General features: G+C 35.3%; 1 long non-coding RNA gene across 1 annotated transcript; it reads left to right on the plus strand.

Moving 5' to 3' along the window:
* The first annotated feature begins 2596 nt into the window (after positions 1-2596).
* LOC135734413 (uncharacterized) lies at positions 2597-9734 on the plus strand. The gene is made up of 2 exons (XR_010527319.1): positions 2597-2997; positions 5619-9734. It is a non-coding gene; the product is annotated as an uncharacterized lncRNA (long non-coding RNA).
* The last annotated feature ends 11007 nt before the right edge of the window (positions 9735-20741 follow it).

Here is a 20741-nt window from a genome sequence, read left to right on the forward strand (position 1 = left end):
GCTGGTTTGCAAGTGAACACCAGCTAAACCAGCATCAAACCAGCATCAGCACCAGCATTAGCACCAGCTAAACCAGCAACAAACCAGCATTAGCACCAGCTAAACCAGCATTAGCACCACCATCCCATGCTGGTCATACCAGCATATGTTGTGTTTTGGTGCTGGTATGCTGTGACCACCAGCTAAACCAGCATAGACCAGCATAATTCCCATGCTGGTCCATGCTGGTTTTTTCAGCAGGGGGTGTAACTGATGTAAGTGTATTGAAAGTTCTTTTAAAATCAAATATTACTATTATACACAGAGATGAAAAGCCATCACGTTGTTACTTGTATTTTGAGAGTGAAACAACTGTTTCAGTGTAACGTGAGTTTAATGATGCACATGTAGTTGCGAGTGTCCGCCATTTTGTGTAAAGCGGAGGTCGCCATGGTAATCGTGTGACCAATAGAAACGTAAATGAGATAATATGATTGCTATGAAGCAAGAGTAAAGAGATATGGCCTCAGATGATGTGAAGTTGCTTTAGAGCATGTAATAAGTGCTTACATAGAGAATTTATGATTTCTAAGGGAATGTTTGAGAGATAAATAATAACCTGTATGTGAAATACATTGAATATAGTGAGTCTGAAGAAATGTTATGTTACTTTTGGGGTAATTGAGTAAATGTGTTTATATGACTGTTTATTTCTGTTAGTAAATGAATATGTTTATACTATATTGATGAACAGTGAAGTAGGTTATATCAGAGTGTTTGGGAAATAGTTCTAGTGCTTTATATACATGAGTGAATGCACACAGCAGATAACAGTGACTTGAGATGCTCCGTGAGAAATTAATCAATCCTGTTCAATATTCTTTGCAGATACATGCAAACCACCTTTCAATAAATGTGTTGCATCAAGAAGACACCTGCTTCCTTCTTTGAACTGTAACATCTGCATAGCTTTTCTCCTGCTTTGAGGGCTGGTTGGCTGTGTTTTGTTTGTTGTTCTTGTTTTTCACTCTTAAGATCTTGAATTTATAGCAATGAGATCTTATGTGATGTCAGGGTTAATTACATTTTAAATTGAGGTTGTCTTTGGGTCGGCTGCTAAAGAAGAGTGACAAAGCCAGACTATTAAGACCACAGAGGGTGTGAGAAAATAGGGCTGAGACGAGTTTGTAAGGTACAAGCCTGGGCCTGCTGCATGACAAAAATGTGATTAGAAACCAATGTTAAGCATCAGCAGGTCTTCCTTTGAACATATCGACAGCAGTGGGGATCAATCTAGAAAACAAGTTGTTTATTGCTGCTGAATTGTCAGACTTTTATGAAACATAACTTACTGAGCCTGTGAGGACTGGCACTGGAGCTCCATTCTATTCATATCCGCTTCTTGCATCTGGGTGGACTACTGGAAAGATAGAGATCTATTGGAATATGGAAATACATTTTAAAATAAAACAACGTTTCAAATGTGTTGGTGACAGTGTATCCTTTCATTATTTCAGCTTAGTGTTCATATGGTGCAGAGAAGGCAACAATAAACCTTTCAGTATTGGATGATTTTTTTCTTTTCTCTTTTCACTGCCTCAAGCCAGCAGACATCAGATTTGAAGTTGTCTGGAGCAGCTAAACAAAACCGATCTGCCTCTCCCAAGACTGCAGAGATGCTCTTTTTAAAAAGTTATTTTCCCCATTTCTTCACAAAGAAACTGCACCCCTCAGCTGAAACGATTTGCAGGCTACAATACATCAGCTTAACCAGGAAGGTCGGGTCAAGTTGAGCCAGACAATGGGCTAAGGTCTCTCACCCAAGTCTGCTCTGAAACAATTCCATCTAACTACCGTAGACGAAACAAAGTATTACACATACAAAGAGCTACACATTGAGCAACACAGAACTGTGAACATTCCTAAGATAGATAGGCAAAGAATTTAAATTAACAGCAGAGGGTTTACGTAAAATGATGACACTTTTGATTAAAGGAATAGTTCAATAAAAAATATTTTTTTCATAATTTAATCTCCCCTGTGCCATCATAGATGTAGAAGTGCACAGCATAAATGAGTACACCCCATTTGAAAATTAAGATTTTTCTCCATTTGTCAGTAAATATGAGACCAGTGTGCTGTATTTTTACACACCAGTTTTATTAAACATTTATGTTTCTTAACATAAGTGTGAAAGTCACTTACCATCTTAAGGATACGAAAAATAACACATTAAAACCAAATTAGGTGATGCAAAAAGGAGTACACCCTAGTGTTGTAGTCAAGACCACCTAAACCGAGACCAAGTCATGACCAAGATCAAGACAGGCCGAGACCGAGACCAGACCAATACTTTAAAGGGTCGAGACCGAGTCAAGACCAAGACAGGCCGAGACCAAGTCAAGACCAAGACCAGTGCTAGTCACTGCATTAAAATACTTATTATAAAATGTAGAATATGCTTATGATTAGGCATCTTGTCTGTGTGTGTGTGTGTGTGTGTGTGTGTGTACCTGGTAATTATCACGTTGTGGGGACCAATTGTCCCCACAAAGATAGGAATACCAGAGTTTTTGTGACCTTGTGGGGACATTTTGATGTCCCCATGAGTGAAGAAGATTTTTTAATTCAGAACTATATCTTTGGTGAACATGGTATTCAGATTCAAATGTGTTTTGCAAGTAAACATGTCTCATGCTTGTAAGCTGAAGACTAGCAGTCTTAAAGACTGCAATGTATGCAGGGTTTAAAATATGGTAACTGAGAGCATACTGGAGCTAAAAATGCATAGGCTGACATTTGGAAGGAATGAAGTCACAACACCTGTCAAACATAAAAACATGCTAAAAACAACTACATGGGAGGGGTTTCAACTTTTAGAGAACTGTATATTAGGTTGCATTCTGAAAAAGACTCTTTAGTTGCCTGGCCACCAACTCGGCCTTATTGCTGGAAAGGAGCATGGAGGTGGATGACCGTTGTGGGCTGAGTTTGGATGAGCGGCATACACAGGACCAGGTAAGCAGTTTTTGCTTATTTACTGGTGTACTGTTGTGTTGCTCATCTGGGTTGGCTCATGGTGGACAGACTTTCAAAATGCTCTTCCAACATAAGAACTAAGAGTAATACAAGTTAAAAAGGGTTCCATTTCCAAGGATTTTGATGCATGGTGTGATATTTTTATGATGAAGAAGGGATTAAAACAGCCTGAGCTCAAGGTGTAATCTGTGGTTTTGCTAAGTAAGCCTTGTTTTAGCATTAACCTGGAACAGATTGATAAATTGCTAAGGGGCAATAAAAAGTTAAATTGCTGAGGGGCAATGAAATATATAATCTGTGTTTATTTTTAAACATATAAAAGGCCTTTGACGAAGGGCCTTTGACGAATAAATAGACTGTAACAGATTATAAAAAATGCTTATTGCAAGAGGGCTATTGATTAGATGTAATAAGCTGATACACTGTAAATGAATAATTTGTATAAAGAAAAAGTAACGTGGTTTTGGAAGCAAATCCATGTTTCAATTTGATAGTTTAAGTATTTAAGCATATGTTGATTTGACATCAATACTGCATTTTATTTACAGTGTATGAAAAAAATAAGAAAAAATTAAATAATCTGTGTTTATTCTGTAAGAGGGCCTTGACGGATACAGGTAGACTGGAACAGACTATTAAAAATGCTTATGGAATAAGTGGATATACTGTAAAATAATGATAGCAAAAGGAAAAGTACTTTGGTTTTGCAAGCCATTCATGTTTTATTTTGTTATTTTAAGGTAACAAACATATATGTTAATTTGACATTAATGCTGCATATTTTACAGTGTATGGATAAAAATGATATAAAAATAAAACATAAATAAATAGAGCATGAAACAAAAGTGTTAAAAGTGGACAGGGGTCTGCACGGGCAGAATTAATTTTTATGAAACCGCTCTTTATATATATTTATATAGGTCTGAACGGATAAAATATTATTCTGTGGATACCGCCCTAATGCATGATAAAAAGTTTGACTTGTGAGTAAAAGTGGAAAGGATCCTCAACAGTGAAAAACAAGTGGGGTCATGTTTAAAGTGTGAATGACTGGGTGTATTTTATAAATAGAGTGAGTGCAGGCCTGACTGAGTGCTGTGGATGAAAGAGCTAGCAGTGAAGTGAAATAATATAAGTAAAATAATAATAATATATTATTTATATAATAAAGTAATAAGAGATTATAGGTAAAACTATAAGTAAATGGTATATATAGGTTGAAAGGAGGTTTTTACATCAATATTTTAAATCTTAATCCAATGAAACATCTTTGTGCTTAAGACTAAAGGAAAAAATAGTATTACTTGACAAATGAAACAAATGGAATTGAAAGAGAAACATGAACTAAGTAAGGAACTGCTTGAAAAACATTTGCAGTGTAGAAAAAGTAATATTGGAGAGAAAATGGTAAGCTTGATGTTTACTTAGCTTGAAAGTTAACTGGAATAAAAGTGTTTTTATTTGTTAATTTTCTAATTTAAAAAAAAAATAAAAAATGGCTAAATATGATAGAAAAGATTGAATGGAGAAGTAACAGGTGAAGTGAAAAGTCATAGTTGGTATTCTTGTGGAAATATCTATTGGGCAGAGATCTAATAAAGAATGTGTCTAAGAAATTGTCATGAAGGGAACATTTGATGTTGCAATGTGTAAAGAAATGGATATTGTAAATAAATCTATATTGAATCAAAAGAAAGAAAAGAAGGATGGAGTTGAAGAAAAAAGCATTGGCATAATTAATGATTAAAGGGGAACATATATATGATAGAATGTTAAAGGAAGTTGATAATGGAACAAAAGAAAGTGTGTTAAATGTTAATCTATATTTATCATGCACACTGTAGAAGGTTGATTTCCAGTACTCAAGGGCACTGTGGAAATTATAGGTAAAATGTAAATGAAATGATCAGTAGTTATAGAATAGGAAAATTAAACAGGTTTGGGAGTGAATCTTACAAATGAGGAAATATCCTAAATGAAAGAAATTTAATTATTATCAGAAATAGTATAAGTGTGTAGAGTAAAAAGACAAGTGGCATTGTTTACACAAAGATGTGAAAAAGAAGATGAGGTAGGAAGATATAAATAAAAAATAAGAAATAAAAATAAGAAAAACATTAAAAAGAATTAATGAAGTAAAATAAGAAGAGAGTAGAGAGGGAGAGTAAGAAGGAGTTTTTTATCTGATGGAGAAATGTGGATATGGGGAAAAAGATAAAGGTTGGCTTAGGCCATTGGCCTTACAATTTCTTAGTTTAATAAAGGTATTAAGGACCTTGGGAGGCTGATCACTTACCCTCAGGCATTCATGGGGCTGGGAGAAGGACTAAGTTGTGGCAATGGAGAAATGAAAGAAATCCTCCAAACCTCTGACCTGTGGACTAACGTTACATGAGGAGGGACTATTTTTGAACATATCATAGCAGTGTGGCAGCCACTGCTTGGACTCTAAAGCACAAAGAGAAAACTGGGAGACATAGAGAATCCAGTTTTGTTTAGAGACAATAAAAAGAGACTGAAGGAAATCCAGAAGGAGACCCTGGAATGATCACACTGTTTTGAAATGCAAAGTGAATAACACTTGTGACTCTTGTGTTCAGCTACTTTCAGCAATTCCTCCAAAAAACAGCCTCCTGTACCCATCATAAATGACTTTGCAGCATCACCATCCCAGAAAGAAAACAACTTGAACTGGGAGAGACAAAGAAAACATGCTGAGGACTACAAAAAGCCTGGCCACGCCAAGAGAGACTTTCGCTATATCCATGTACCAGCTCTGTGAGTGAAGGGGGGAGGGTGACAGCAGCCTTTCAAAGTCCAGTTTATGGTCCAGTTGTAAGATTTGTTAAGAATATGATTCTCTGGACAAGTATTGCTAATTCAATGTATGTCTATAAACAATAAACAAAACCATGACCATATCTATTCTCATATCAAAATCACACTCCTGTTTACTGGTTAGGAAGATATGCATAATTTGAATTAAGCCATTGGATTTAGTGTTCTCCAGAAGGGTACAAGTATATTAAAGTGATATTAACTGAATCAAAGCAAATGTATATTAGTGTAATAAATAGTGATGTACAACAAACAATGAATAAATTGGAAAATGTATTGAAGCACAAATTTCTAATGCAAAGTTATCAAAGTGGGAACTTCAGTGTATTATAATATGATCATGAGAAAGATATTCAACTTAAAAAGTGGAAAAAATAAAATATAGGACAAGAAATTGACATACCATCACAGGAAGGTAAATAAGAAGTAGTTAAGAGTATGGTTGAAAATCAGTTAAAAGAATAATGACTTAATGTAACTGATTTATTTCCACAGGTCTCTTGTATACTGGAAAAGATTGGGAAGAAAAGGATTTATGGGATATGATGAAAACAAAAAGCTATACAAAGCCAGAGGGATAAATCCATTATGCTTAGGAATAACATTAGACTTATGTGCTAAAGTAAAAATTATTTGTAAATGCAAAGAATAAATACAGATAATAACAACATGCAAGATAAAGAAGATGTATTAATTGTTAAAAGATGTAGAGAACAAAGTACTAATTGAAGTATCCAATTAATGACATTGTAAGACTAACCAGTTGATATCCAGATCCACATTGCTAACAAATGTTTCCCAGATGACAAATATTGTAATTGATCTTTGCTTTATATATTTAAGTATTCAAACAGAAGAAATATTTGTATGTTTTTATGAAATTAAACAATATACAATTTGGTATAGGAACAAAGAGGCTTTCAAAATAATGAGGGAATATATATTCAATGTACTGGACAAGTGGGGTTAATTTCTGCTACAATATTATTAAATTAATTGGCAATCATAAAAGATTAAACTTATATAAAAATGAATGATAATTTTATTAATGGTAACAACACAGCAGATTTGGAAGCTAAAGAAGCCTCAGAATGCCATACAGAAGTTGTGCTTCTATAGTGTTAATACAAAAGCCTTACTTAGAAGATAGAAGGAAAAAAAGAACACGCTGGATGTTAGGAATATTTTGTGGCACCTAAAGGGGGACAAAGAAAGACATTCAAGACATCTAATGTACACATTGGGGATAAATCATTCTATTGTACAGTAAAATGTTACCTTTCCAGATGGGTGGTTTTAATTTCAAATTAAAAACAGGTATTAAAGAACAAATTAAAATTAAAGATTAAAAAAAAAAAAATGGGTATTATTCTCCATATTTGAGAAATGGTCTCCATATCTAAATTCAATACTGGTTAAATTTCTGTTCGACAGGTAAAGTTTGTGCCAAGAGTAATGATAAAAAAAAGAATGATAGAAGAAGTAATCCCAAGATCAGCATTTATTTAAAAACAATAAAGTGAATACTGCAACAATAAAGAACAAAGAAAAGACTAAGATGTGTTTACCATCCTTAATCATAAAAAGTATACCATCCCTTCAACGTCAAACTCAGCAAAAAAATGTGAAAGCATGAAACTGAACTGACTGGATGCTTTGTCTCTTGCAATAACGAGTGACAGACTGCAAACTAACACTGCATGGAATGCTTATTGGTCGACCAATGCCAATACCAATGTCTGCGCAATACTATATAACAAAAATTCATCCCCAAAAAGGACTTCCCCTGGAACGACTGCAGATGGAGCTTTTGGAACAATTACAAATAAAGATGAGATCTTATGTGATAAAACTAACTGTATGCATAAGCTATTTGTGTGCAGGAAAAAAGAAAAGGAGCCTGATGAGGAGATGGAGATAAAATGCCATATTATGCCATGGGATCTAGTATATCTGAGGGTCTTCAGGAGAGATTGACATAAAACAAGGATCAGGGAGAGCTGCCCTAACAGCAGGCCAGGGGGAAGGAGCACATCTGATGTTATCTGAGCCATTGCACAGAGTTCCTAAAATACCAGTCGGAGAAGAGGACAACAAAAACACGATACTGAAGAGGAGAGCTGGGGAGAAAAGGAGAACCAAAAACACGATACAGAAAAGGAGAGCTGAGGAAAAGAAAATAATAAAAGACATGATACAGAAGACAACAACAGAAAAATTTAAAGCAATTCAAGCCTACAAAGAGATAAAAGAACGAAGTAATGACCACTCAGGGCATATCAAGCAATGGCAACAAAGTTAAGAAAAACATGTAAATGAGAAGAGACTTTCAGGAGCAACAACCAATGAGTGCAAAGCAGTGGAGTTCACAAGCAATACACAGGGACAAAGTTGCTGATAATGTGTAAAAGACACACAAGGAAAAGTTCAAGGAATTAGCCATGAAAATTGAAAAATAAAGCTAATAACCAGTTTGACAATTATCAGCAACATATGGTAAATTCACACGACTACAGTCAATAATCAAACTTCCCTTCAATAAACTTTTCACCTATCAGCAAGGATCAGTAACACTTCAGCGAGGACCAGTAACACCAGTGAAAATTTTTTCTACAATAATCTCTGCAGAAACAAAATCTAGATAAAATACTGAAGATACCAAAACAACAAGGAGACAAGGACATCAAAAGAATATAAAGAACATCAACGGAAGAAAAAATATATTTTGGACATTTTATGGGAAACAACAAAAAACATAATGAATAGTACAAATGGGTAACTTTCAAAGCTAAGAGAAATGGGTATGAACAATTGCTTATTATGCTCTGAATTATGAAAGGTAATAATAATCAAAAGTCAACATGATATTATAGGGGTGTTCAATTTAACAAATTGACAAATTCTGGATTAAATATCCATTTTATAGGGCATATTTTGGTAAAAAGTCTCAATTTTGGAAAGTTAATAAAAGCATTAAAATAGGAAAAAAAGGCAAAATAGAGATAGAAATAACATAGAAACTAAGGAATATGACTGTTACAGTAAACCTTATGGAACTAAAGATGTGAGATATTTAAAGGGAATATTCTATAACATAGAACTTGAACAAATCAAATATAAAATTCCAAAAGCTATTATAAATCCTTAATAATTTTGGCTTTAGGTATGGAAAGGGTGGACAATGCTAGTATACAGTAAAAAGAATGTGGGAATCAGATCATAGCACTGGACATATGAAGATCAAACAGTAATGTAAGCAGAATTATTTTGGTTTAATTTTGATTTGATGGGAAATGATAACTTATGGTGGTTTTGCAATTATAGAAGAAATATATATGTACAAGACTAAGGTTAATTTAAGAAATCATCATGATTATATTGAAGTATATTGAACAAAATACTGAATGATAAAACTAAAATAGTTTATCCCTAAATTGGTTTGGTATTACCATATGTTACAATTTAAGCAAGAGATGAGATAAAATCATGGTTAGAATAAATATTGATTTAATCTAGAATTACTAAATTATATCTACTATAATCAACAAAGGTTTATTAAATTTAACTAATGATGTTTTAACAATTTTAGAAAAACAATTTGATACTACAAAGGGGTATAGTTTTATTGTATGGAGATCAATGTTATGCTAAAAATACAACATAGATATTCATTGAAGCTATCAATAAGCTTAAGAGTGTAGGATAGAAACTGCGACAAATACAGGAAGAAAGAATCTTAATGTGGAATTGGTGTGATTTAAAATTAGGAAAATGGGTGATTTTTTTGTCAAATTCTCACAGACATATTTTTGTATGTCAAATGATTAAAGGTATAGGTTAAAGGATGAATCTTATTAAAAGGTAAAGGATGCAAATTATCAGAGGATAAGGATTTGTGATTTTAATTGGATGGATTGTTATTTTATTGTGTACTCCCTATTTTGAAACAAATGTTAATGGAAATATCAAGATGAAAAGTTACTTCATATAGGAAATTACAAAGTGCATCAAAATGGGTTTTGCAAAAGTTAGAAAATGGTAATATCACATCAGAAAAAGATAATGAAAATATTAAGAATTGAAAAGGTATTTGACTAATTTACACTCTTATGATGAATATTTTTATGAATTCTGATTTTACAGCAACAATGACATAATGAAGTATATTCCATGATCATAAAGGTTTGTTAATTTAGGGAGCAGGTTCTTTTACTTCTCCAAGAGAAGATGTTTGTTCCACACTCCACCAAAGTGCGGCAGCATGATTTAGTCATTGGTAAGGGAAAGATGGCTTAGTTGGGCCATTAATTAGCTTAACTTAATTGAACTGGATTATGAAGTTGCACTTTGGGTGAGACTTGTGAAAGTCTCAAAGGGTGTAATGAAGAAGATTTTTTAATTCAGAACTATATCTTTGGTGAACATGGTATTCAGATTCAAATGTGTTTTGCAAGTAAACATGTCTCATGCTTGTAAGCTGAAGACTAGCAGTCTTAAAGACTGCAATGTATGCAGGGTTTAAAATATGGTAACTGAGAGCATACTGGAGCTAAAAATGCATAGGCTGACATTTGGAAGGAATGAAGTCACAACACCTGTCAAACATAAAAACATGCTAAAAACAACTACATGGGAGGGGTTTCAACTTTTAGAGAACTGTATATTAGGTTGCATTCTGAAAAAGACTCTTTAGTTGCCTGGCCACCAACTCGGCCTTATTGTTGTATGCAATAAAGTCATCTTTTGGCAATGGAACCCTCTGCTGAAAATTATTTTTCATAATCACTAAAAAAAATCCACAACACCTTGTGGGGACATTTTGATGTCCCCATGAGGAAACAAGCTTATAAATCAAACAAGATGATGTTTATTGAAAATCCAAGGTACAAGAAAGGTTTTTGTGATGGTTGGGGTTAGGGAATGGGGCAGGTAAGGGGAATAGAAAATACAGTTTGTATGGTATAAAATGCATTACGTCTATGGAATGTCCCCACAAAACATGGAAACAAGAATGTGTGTGTGTGTGTGTGTGTGTGTGTGTGTGTGTGTGTGTGTGTGTGTGTGTGTTTTCTTCCCTAACAGATGGTTTTTAATAATGATTAAAGTGTTTGCTTAGAAGTAGTATTGCAGTAAAAGATTTAATATGTGTTTATCTATCTAAAGTTAATGTGTGTCTTATTCATATAACCAATTTTACAAATAATGAAATGATGTTATGATATTGAAATGTGTTTTACATAATAATCATTTTCATCTTACAGCTTATGTTTTTTTATGAATAAATGAATGTTTTATTAATGATTTGTTTTTAAGAAAGCATTATAATATGCTATGTGAAGTCAATCATATGTGAAGTGGAAAAGTACTGGGGGGAAAGTGACAAATTGCAGGACTCTCAAAGTTGTGCGGAGAACAGTTTGTTTTTTCTTTGTCTGTGTGTGTCCATCTTCGCCTACAGGCTGAAACTGGGCGTGGTGAGGGAGTCAGATTCACGAGGAAAAGCAGCCTTTGTGGGTGGAGATTCTAAGAAGAAGATCGACGTCACATACTCTATAAATAATTGTTTCCCCAAATGCTGGGGGTTAGTCGCTTGCCGATTGTGGCCTTGATACTACCAAGCGCGCTGTAAAACTTTTTAATATCTGATCAATAAATAGTTTAATTTTAATACTGTGCCTTTCCTCTAATTATGAACATGCAATGGACGCCTTAAAGTCCAACAATATGTAAGAGCTTTCTCTGATATTGGTGAAAAAAGATTGCTCAACTTTCACACGTGAAACGAAAGACGCGCAGATCAGCAGCGTTTTATCAATGAAAGGCTAAAAATAGGGCTGTCACCGTGTGTTTGTGCTAGAGGTCAGAAAAGATGAAAAACATTTATCTCAGTACCTCAGATTACATAAATGGGCGGAGAGACGGCGTGTGGCTGTTCGAACACATTAAACCACATGCGTGTTTACACTAACTGCATAACCATGCTATAGTTAGCCAAGGAACTATAAAACTTCAAGTTTACAACATAGACTGTATAGATGTAAACGAATATGCTGAATTACCTGTGAAGAAGATAGAAAGTAGCAACTTCAGTGTCCCTTGAGCCCCATCTTGGAAAACCAACTCCAATATTGACTTTGGTCTTGATGTTTTTCCTGTTGCGTTGTCGTTTAAAATCCCCGTTTCGCTTCTTTGGCGACTTGTTTTAATGTCCTCGAGAATGTGTCTTCAACAGGCTTTCAAATCAAAGCATTAGATTGCAGGTTTATCAGCTACACAGGTCGCAGGCTGCATACGTCATCAAGCCTGGTTTATTTAAATTAACTGAGCATTACATTCGCAAGTCATAAGCATGTTACATCAATTTACAATTAACTAAGAATAATTGTCAGATTTATAATTATTAATATTCTGAAATAATACTGTCTTGATGACGTATACCGCCTACACATGCAACCTCTGGAGGCTTCAGCTAGCGGCCAGCGTGAGTGTAGTACACTCAAAAAAGTACACAGTGGAGCTTTAACTCTTACCAATTTATTTGGCCTTCATTATACATGTATGATGTGAAAAACAAGAAGGTCATAGCTAGTTTCATTAATTTAACGTAAAAAGCGCCATGGTTGCATTCATGCGGTTGGCTTGTCAGTGCAGGATTGCGGGTCCATCTTGGCGTTGGCGATACCAGCATTAATGAGTAGGGCCTAAGCAAAGCAACTGATTTCAGGTGTTCAAAGTCTGTTCCCTTCCCTTTAGTATATCGTTTTCATCACGGTGTTTTTATATATTTATAAAGACTGAAGATTTAAATGGTTTATACTAAAAAAAAACAATAATTTAATGTATTCTATAATGCAGTTTATTAAATATTTCTTACTTCCCCAGTTTTCTATTGTGGTATTTTTTTATAACCTCTCTACTGGGTGTTTTAATAATTATTATGGGGACATTCTTAATAAATACATAAATATAGCACACACCCATGATGTGAAGTGTTATTTATATATAAACAGGCTGGGGCATATTCAATTGTATGTATGTCATGGTGATGTACCATTAAAGGACAATAAAGATACATTACATACATGCACACATACACATCTCAGTAGCCAAGCCATTAAAACTTTTAATATATATAGATAATAAACTTAATGCTATAAAAACACCAGACTAAAGGGGAACACAGGAAACATAATTCACCACCATGTGTGAAACTCCGTTAGACTGCCACCTAGTGGTAACTGTTTTCTTAGCACAGCTGTGCTCGTGGATCTTTCAATGCAAACCACGCAACTTAAGTCTCAAAACTTGTATGAACAGAACAGGATGAATGCATGCGCGTCGCCTGATCCACAAATGCACATCCTCTTTTTTGCGTGCACAAATTGTGAAATAATGATACGAAATATGCCAACTGAATTCACAAATATGTCTCCGTTTGTACAAATCGATGCACATTCACGTAAATATTGAAATTCGCAGACACAAAATCAAAGACATCTGTTTAGTTCATTCATTGATAGTTGTTTGTATTTCGCTCATAAAATGCTTTAAACGGCAAAATGAAAGTCTCAATATACAAATTAACAGAATGGGATTAATGCACGCGTGTCACCTGATCCACAAATGCACATCTCCCTTTTGCACGCGCAAATTATGATATTTGAATACAAAATAAAACATTTGTATTTGTACATTTGTACAAATCGATACACGTTCATTCAAATTCTGAATTTCACATATTCAAATCTAAAGACATTTGTTCGTGGATAGAAAAATACATTTGTAACATGCATCCAGTTCACAGATAACTGTGCATGTATTTGTTAATAATTTTGAGTCTAATTTCTGTCCATAGGAATCCGCCCCTGAATGATTTTAATACACCTAAGCAGAGGTGATTAGCTTAGTGCGCACAGTGTGGCCTTTATCATATACACAGATCAAAAATCATTTGCTACCTTATTTGAATATGACTCAACCCAAACAAAATGTGTGTGTGTGCCCTACCTTTTACATATATAATCATAATAAAAAAATGCTAGCAGGGAATCAGAGAGACAGATTAGTGCCTCTCTGGTACTCAGCGTATCAGGACAGGGATTACTATGCCAACAGCTGTGCCTGCAAGTGCCCTGACTGAGAAGAATTACAAGTATTATAATCTAGATCATTAAACCATGGTTCAGCAATTGCCAAATGGCTACAAATCAATTCATCCACAGATAACACACGAGCAGCAAGACCCCCTGCATGAGAACTTAACTTAATTGGCCAATAAGTGGTATGGAATGACACATGGTATTTGATCAAGTTACTAAGGACCTGCCGAAAAGGATTACTGTCCTTTAGAGGAAGCAAAGAAGACACGAAAAGGAGGAGAAGGGTTGTTTGGGTCAGGGCTTTCATAAAGAGGGCCTGTCTTTGTATAAAAGCAAGTTGTTGAAAAATGTTGGCCCACTTGGCGGCACAGTGAGGAAATGCAAGGAGGAGGAGAGGGGGAATTCAGGTCATTATTTTGCTTGGGGAGATGGTCTCTCATTCTTCATCACCCCTTGGCCTGGTTTCTGCATAGATATGTCTGTAAACAAACAACTTAAACACGCTTTTGGCTTACCTTCATTACGCTTCCTGCTTTATGTCAGATTGAATTTACATTACATATATATTATCTTTATATGCACACAATATCATTTATGCATACTTTCATCCATTGAAGCAAGATTTATATAGCCTACATCTTAAACAGATAAGAATGACAGAATCCCACATTGAAATATAGCAGCTTGCTGGATTTTGTTGCAGTTATGTTGGTAGTATGTTTTTCAAACAAGCTAAATAGGCCCCATCATTTTAAACAATCTTTTTTTTTTAATAATATGGCATATGAACTATTCCAGTGTTATGGATGTGAAGTTTTTAGTCAAAAATTAAAATATAATTTATCAGATAATTATTTTATCAAAATATAGAACCATCTGTTTATGTTTTCATAACCTCTAATGATAGAGTCCAGACATCAGAAAAATATCAGTCAGTCTATGTATGTGTTTTCCGTTTTAAATGTAGGAATTATGCATGTGTTATGGATGTGACATAAAAGGACACAAGTTTTTTGGAGACAACATACTTTGTAAGAATTCTGTGAATTAAAATACATCTAAATAAAATTACATTATGTGTTTTTGTGCATATTCTACACATTTCTGCACAGACTGGAATTATCATGAAAGCTGTTCAGAAAGTTGTAGAATATGTGTCATGGATGGTAAAGTGGTATGAACATTAATTCTATCTCTGTAATGCTAAAGAAATAAGCAGTCCTCTAGGGCAGTGGTTCTGAAACTTTTTTGGCATGCGGCCCATTTTGGGTATGATGCATCCCTTTGCGGCCCCCCAAAAGAAAATTTATAACATAAAATTATTAAGTTTTGGAATGTTTTAATAAAACAAAACATATTAAATTATACAACATATTGCTATTGGTTAGTAGCCTTATTTTTCTGAGGTTTAATTACACAGAATTTATGATAAATTAATGTATTTTATAAAATGTCATAAAACTGGGGCCCCCCTGGCACCATCTCGCGGCCCCCCTGGGGTTCACGGCCCCCAGTTTGAGAACCACTGCTCTAGGGGGCTGGCAGTTAGAAGCACATACTGGAAAGAATTAGAGTCTTTGCCTTTGTGGCTATTCTTAATTTCATTAACATAAAGGCAATTAAATGAGTCTTTAACCTACAACCTAATTCTCTTTTTAATAACATTGGATGTAAGGGAAGTGCAGGCAAGACTGTGGCATAATTATCTCCTCATCAGAGAGCGGAAACAGGCTTAAATAGGAAAACAAAGCTGCCGGTTATTGGAAATGTTTGTAGCAGGCCTAGCCCATGGGGGGGCTTCTTTAATTTAATCACATGACATGAAACCAGGAGGATTAATTAGATTTTTTTCTCGCTGGGACAGTGGTGCCAGGCTAGAATGCTGACATCTGTTTCAAATAGAGATCTCTCCTTTCTCATGGTTAGATTGTCACTGTGATTATTATAAATGACTTGTCTATTTACTGTGGACATTCTTAAAAAAACAGTCATTTATTGTAAGTCAACAGTTCAGACAGAAATCAGAGGTCGGTGTATGGATCCGGGCTTATCCGGTCTTAATTTCCTTGATAATTTTGCTCATCAACAAAATGCACCCTGATTTAAGATTTTTTTATATATTTGTACTGAAAACAAGACAAAAAAAAAACTAGGTAAGAAAGAAATTTTTTGCAATGTTTTTCATTCAAGTAATTGAACAATTTCTGTACCTTAAATCTATTTTTTTCGTTAATACAATGCACAGATATGACATGCTTCATCATAGTTACTTCTAAGTTACTACTTCAGCTGATTTCATAGCATTGTAAACGTGAAGAACTGAGAGAATGATGCAAAATGCAGGCATATTTACACAAAACAGTAGCATGCAGTGAAAAGTTCACTTCATTGGTTATTACTTACAGTAGTAGTTAGTACCTTAACTACAATAACTTTAACTTTTTATATCTTATGATACTTGATTGATGTCTCGTAGTAAATTCTTCTTCACTAAAGTAGCAGCGCACAACCAAGTAATTGCTTGCAGCTCTCTCTGCTGGTGAAAATAATAATTACACGATTACTCCGGACTGATAGTCTAAAGGTTAAATCTTGATTGATCTTTTTCAATGTATTTGCTGGTTGTTTTGGACGTGCTGTAAAACGGGAAAATTTCTGGGGACAGCTCCAGTCGGGGACAGAACACCAAAAATACGGGACTGTTCTTGGAAAACGGGGACGTCTGGTCACCTTAATCTATCATCCATACTCAGCTCATTTATCACATATAAGATTTTAAACCGTGTTTGGTAGCTCTGGATTTGTAGTCTATAGCATTGTTGTTTACCTTTACTTTCAAAACTGAGTAGATTTTACTTAGTTTCAGCTGGAAAATGTAACTAATATGACTGAATGCTACAACTTGCCATAAAGAAAATTAACTATTATTAGTGAATGCTACAACTTGCCATAAAAAATGTATTCTATTAGTTGTTTTTTCAGTGAATGTCCACAGTAAATAGACAAGTCATTTATAATAATCACAGTGACAATCTAACCATGAGAAAGGAGAGATCTCTATTTGAAACAGAGCATACATGAAAAATCAAGCATACATGAAACTAATCACTTTAATAATAATCATTCAAGTAATCATAAATCAAAAATAACTTTGAATTTATCATTTGCAAGTGTTTATAAGCCTTGCAAATGTTTATATTTAAGCGATTTTAAACTATTTAAGTCACAAAGATGCTAAACTGAGCTGTTGCACACACACTCAAAAACCCATGTACAGAGATGTGCGTTTCAAAAAGCACGCAAACACATAATTTCTTTGCGCTTGACAGGTAATATATACACAAATTATCTTGTAATACCAAAGTCTTGGCAAGTATTCTTATAAAAACAGTCATTTATTGTAAGTCAACAGTTCAGAAAGAAATAAGATAATTTGTGTATATATTACCTGTCAAGCGCAAAGAAATTATGTGTTTGCGTGTTTTTTGAAACGCACATCTCTGTACGTGGGTTTTTGAGTGTGTGTGCAACAGCTCACTTTAGCATCTTTGTGACTTAAATAGTTTAAAATCGCTTAAATATAAACATTTGCAAGGCTTATAAACACTTGCAAATGATAAATTCAAAGTTATTTTTGATTTATGATTACTTGAATGATTATTATTAAAGCGATTAGTTTCATGTATGCTTGATTTTTTTGATTTCCCACAAAATGTTTTATAGTGATAGGGCTCTATTTTAACGATCTGAAACGCAAGTGCGAAGCGCAACGCGCAAGTGAGTTTGTGGGCGGATCTTGGGCGCTGTTGCTATTTTCCCGGCGTGAGAAGTAACTCTTGCGCCGGGCGCAAATCAATAAGGGGTTGGTCTGAAGTAGGTTCATTATTCATAGGTGTGGTTTGGGCGTAACGTCAAATAAACCAATCAGAACGCTATCCAACATTCCCTTTAAACGCAAGGGCGCAAGTTCCATGGCGGGTTGCTATTATTATGACGGATTTACCAGGCGCACGCGAGGAGCGGTTTACAGCCGAGGAGACCGACGTTCTTGTAAGAGCAGTCAAAGACAGAGAAGTTATTTTGTATGGGGATAGGAGAAACCCGCCCAAATCAGCGTAGGTTAAACAGGCGTGAGAGGAAATAGCCACAGTCTCATCAGCTGGCATATCGTTGCGCCAAGCGCTACAATGATGTCAGGAGACGGGGGAATCCCAAGCTTGCCAGCATAAATCGGGCACGCCGTGTAACGGGAGGTGGATCTGCCTCAGGACCTGACGCCAGCAGAGGACATCGCTGTGTCCACTCTCACCGCTGAAAGGGTTTAAGGGCTTTGAAATCGGACCCAAGAAACGCAAGCAAGGTCCAACCCCAAAGTACTCTTACAAATCAAGTTCACATATATTAAGGTTTCTTGTGAAAACATTTTAATTATTATTTACATAAAATAAATGTAATACAGCCACACAACAAACTTATTATTATTAACTTATGAAAATATTTTAATCGTTATTTGAATGAGAATTTTTTAACGCAGCCACACAATAAATAAAAACTATCACCACAATGCTCACCACTATGATTTCCCTTATCTCGTGTATTAATATTTTTTAGTGTAACAATTTATGATTTGCAAAAATAACTGTTGCATCTGTGTAGATTAGATGCAAAGTGTATGCGCGTTGTGCACGCTATACATTATGGTCAAGCATGCGCCCTTAAAATAGCATAATGAACCACGCGCAACGCGCCACTGACTTTAAACTTTTTTTTTCTGGTCAGTGGCGCAATTGTTTTTTGAAACTGCAAAATAGCATCAGGGATGGTTTGCGCCGGAACACGCCTCTTTTTTTGCGCTGAACCGCCCAGGGAGCGCAAGTTCATTCCCTAGTTTTCCGACGTGCGTTTGTGGAGGGAAAAAACAGCTGTGCGCCGGTGCAAAATACGAATGATAACTGCGTCACTGACAAAGTCAATTGTGCTGGGTGCAAGATAGGGCCCATAATGTTTACAGCGTCTTGTGTCTTATACTCGACTGATGAATTTAGGTTCCGAATGTCGTCGCTCTGCACATTGTCATCAAGCATGTTTATGACGAAGAACACAGAAAACGCAAGAGCGATTCGAAAGCAGACTTTCTTATGATTTCTTAAATCACTCTCTTGGTATTTTGATACCCCTTATGTGACTGAGCAGCCCTATTCAGGGACCGCACTGCTCACCTCAAGCTGAGGAAGGGCCTAAAAAAAGGTGGCCTAAAAAATACCCACTCAACTCACACTTGGACAGGTTACCGCGCTTGTCGGGTTATTCTACTTCTGCGGTCAAAACAGAAGAAACAAATCCTACAACCTTAATCTGGCAACATGGAACACAAGAACCCTCCTGGACTTCAATGTCACGTCTGAAATACCCCATCAAAGGACAGCCCTGGTTGCAGCCGAGTTGAGCCGATATGAAATCAACATTGCTGCCCTGAGTGAAACCAGGCTTCTTGATGAGGGGTCTTTAACAGGGGAAGACATGGGCTACACCTTCTACTGGAAAGGCTATCCCCCAGGTGGACAGCATCTGCATGGTGTGGGACTAGCTATTAACCCTCAAGAGTTCCTTAAAAACTTATGTATGTGTTCCTAAGACCAAAAAATGACACCATCCCAAAAACTGCTCTAAAATGATCATACACTCTAAAAAACGTTGGGTTGTTTTTTCAACCCAACTGCTGGGTTGAGCCAGTTGGGTTATTTAGTTGGGTTGTTTTATCAGTGTTGGGTAGTTTTTGTGTAACCCAACTTGTTGGGTTATATGTTGGGTAATTTTGAAGCAGAGCCAACTTAATAGATACATATAGCTGTTTCTCAATATTACTTTCTCTAGTCCACAAAATGTATTTTAAACATAAGTTCAGGCGAGAATATATATGTATAATGTTCAAATTTGCAGTCGGTTTGTAAAGTGAACGCCAATTTTTAAGTTTAATTACACAAAGTCGGAATGTTACCGGCGCGACCACCGGGTGTCAGTGTTGTTCTTCCCCTGAGAGAAATCCTCCCTTCCCCCACACAGACGCGTCAGCTCAGCTGAACTCCTGTCTCTCACTTCAACGATACCTGACGCGGGAGTTTACCTCAGGATTCATGAACAGTTTTTCATCGAATTATCTCTGATTTATTTGAAGGAAAAGGTTTGTATCATTGTTTTTAGTCATTTAAACTATCTCTGAATGCAAAAGTATGCAAAATGATGGTTCACATGACATAACTCTTATTAAAAGTTGTATTGGCTTCCGTTGGCTAGTCTGTAATGCCCAGTAAATCTAAACGATGTTTATGCTTGCTTTTAAATTATTTAAATATTTCGTTTGATCAAACGTTTTATGAAATATGTCTAAAACATGGCTTGTTTTAATAATTTTAGAAACGTTAGAATGTAACGTATTCTAATGGTTTAGAAATTCAGTTTAAAACAGATAACGTTAATATGAGGAAGAAACGTGTACGTTTTAAATAAATAATCGTTTGTTGTAAAAGTTGAAATCAAACTGATGCTCTTAATATCATGTTTAGATCGTGAAACTTTAGCCTTGAGTTCACAGACAGGGTCACATATTGTGAACTCTCATTTGGTCTGTGTAAGTTACAGACATTTTTGTCTTTTTCAAATGTTTTTGATGATGCCCACTTAAATCACAGTTTTGGCTCTTTTCCCCAGACCCTGATGGATAAAAGATGGATATTTTTTTCCTGGAGAAGCTAAAACAATGTAACTTTGAGGTTCTGATACCAGCTT

The sequence above is a fragment of the Paramisgurnus dabryanus genome, chromosome 7 (assembly GCF_030506205.2).
Source record: "Paramisgurnus dabryanus chromosome 7, PD_genome_1.1, whole genome shotgun sequence".
Classification (NCBI taxonomy): Eukaryota; Metazoa; Chordata; class Actinopteri; order Cypriniformes; family Cobitidae; genus Paramisgurnus; species Paramisgurnus dabryanus.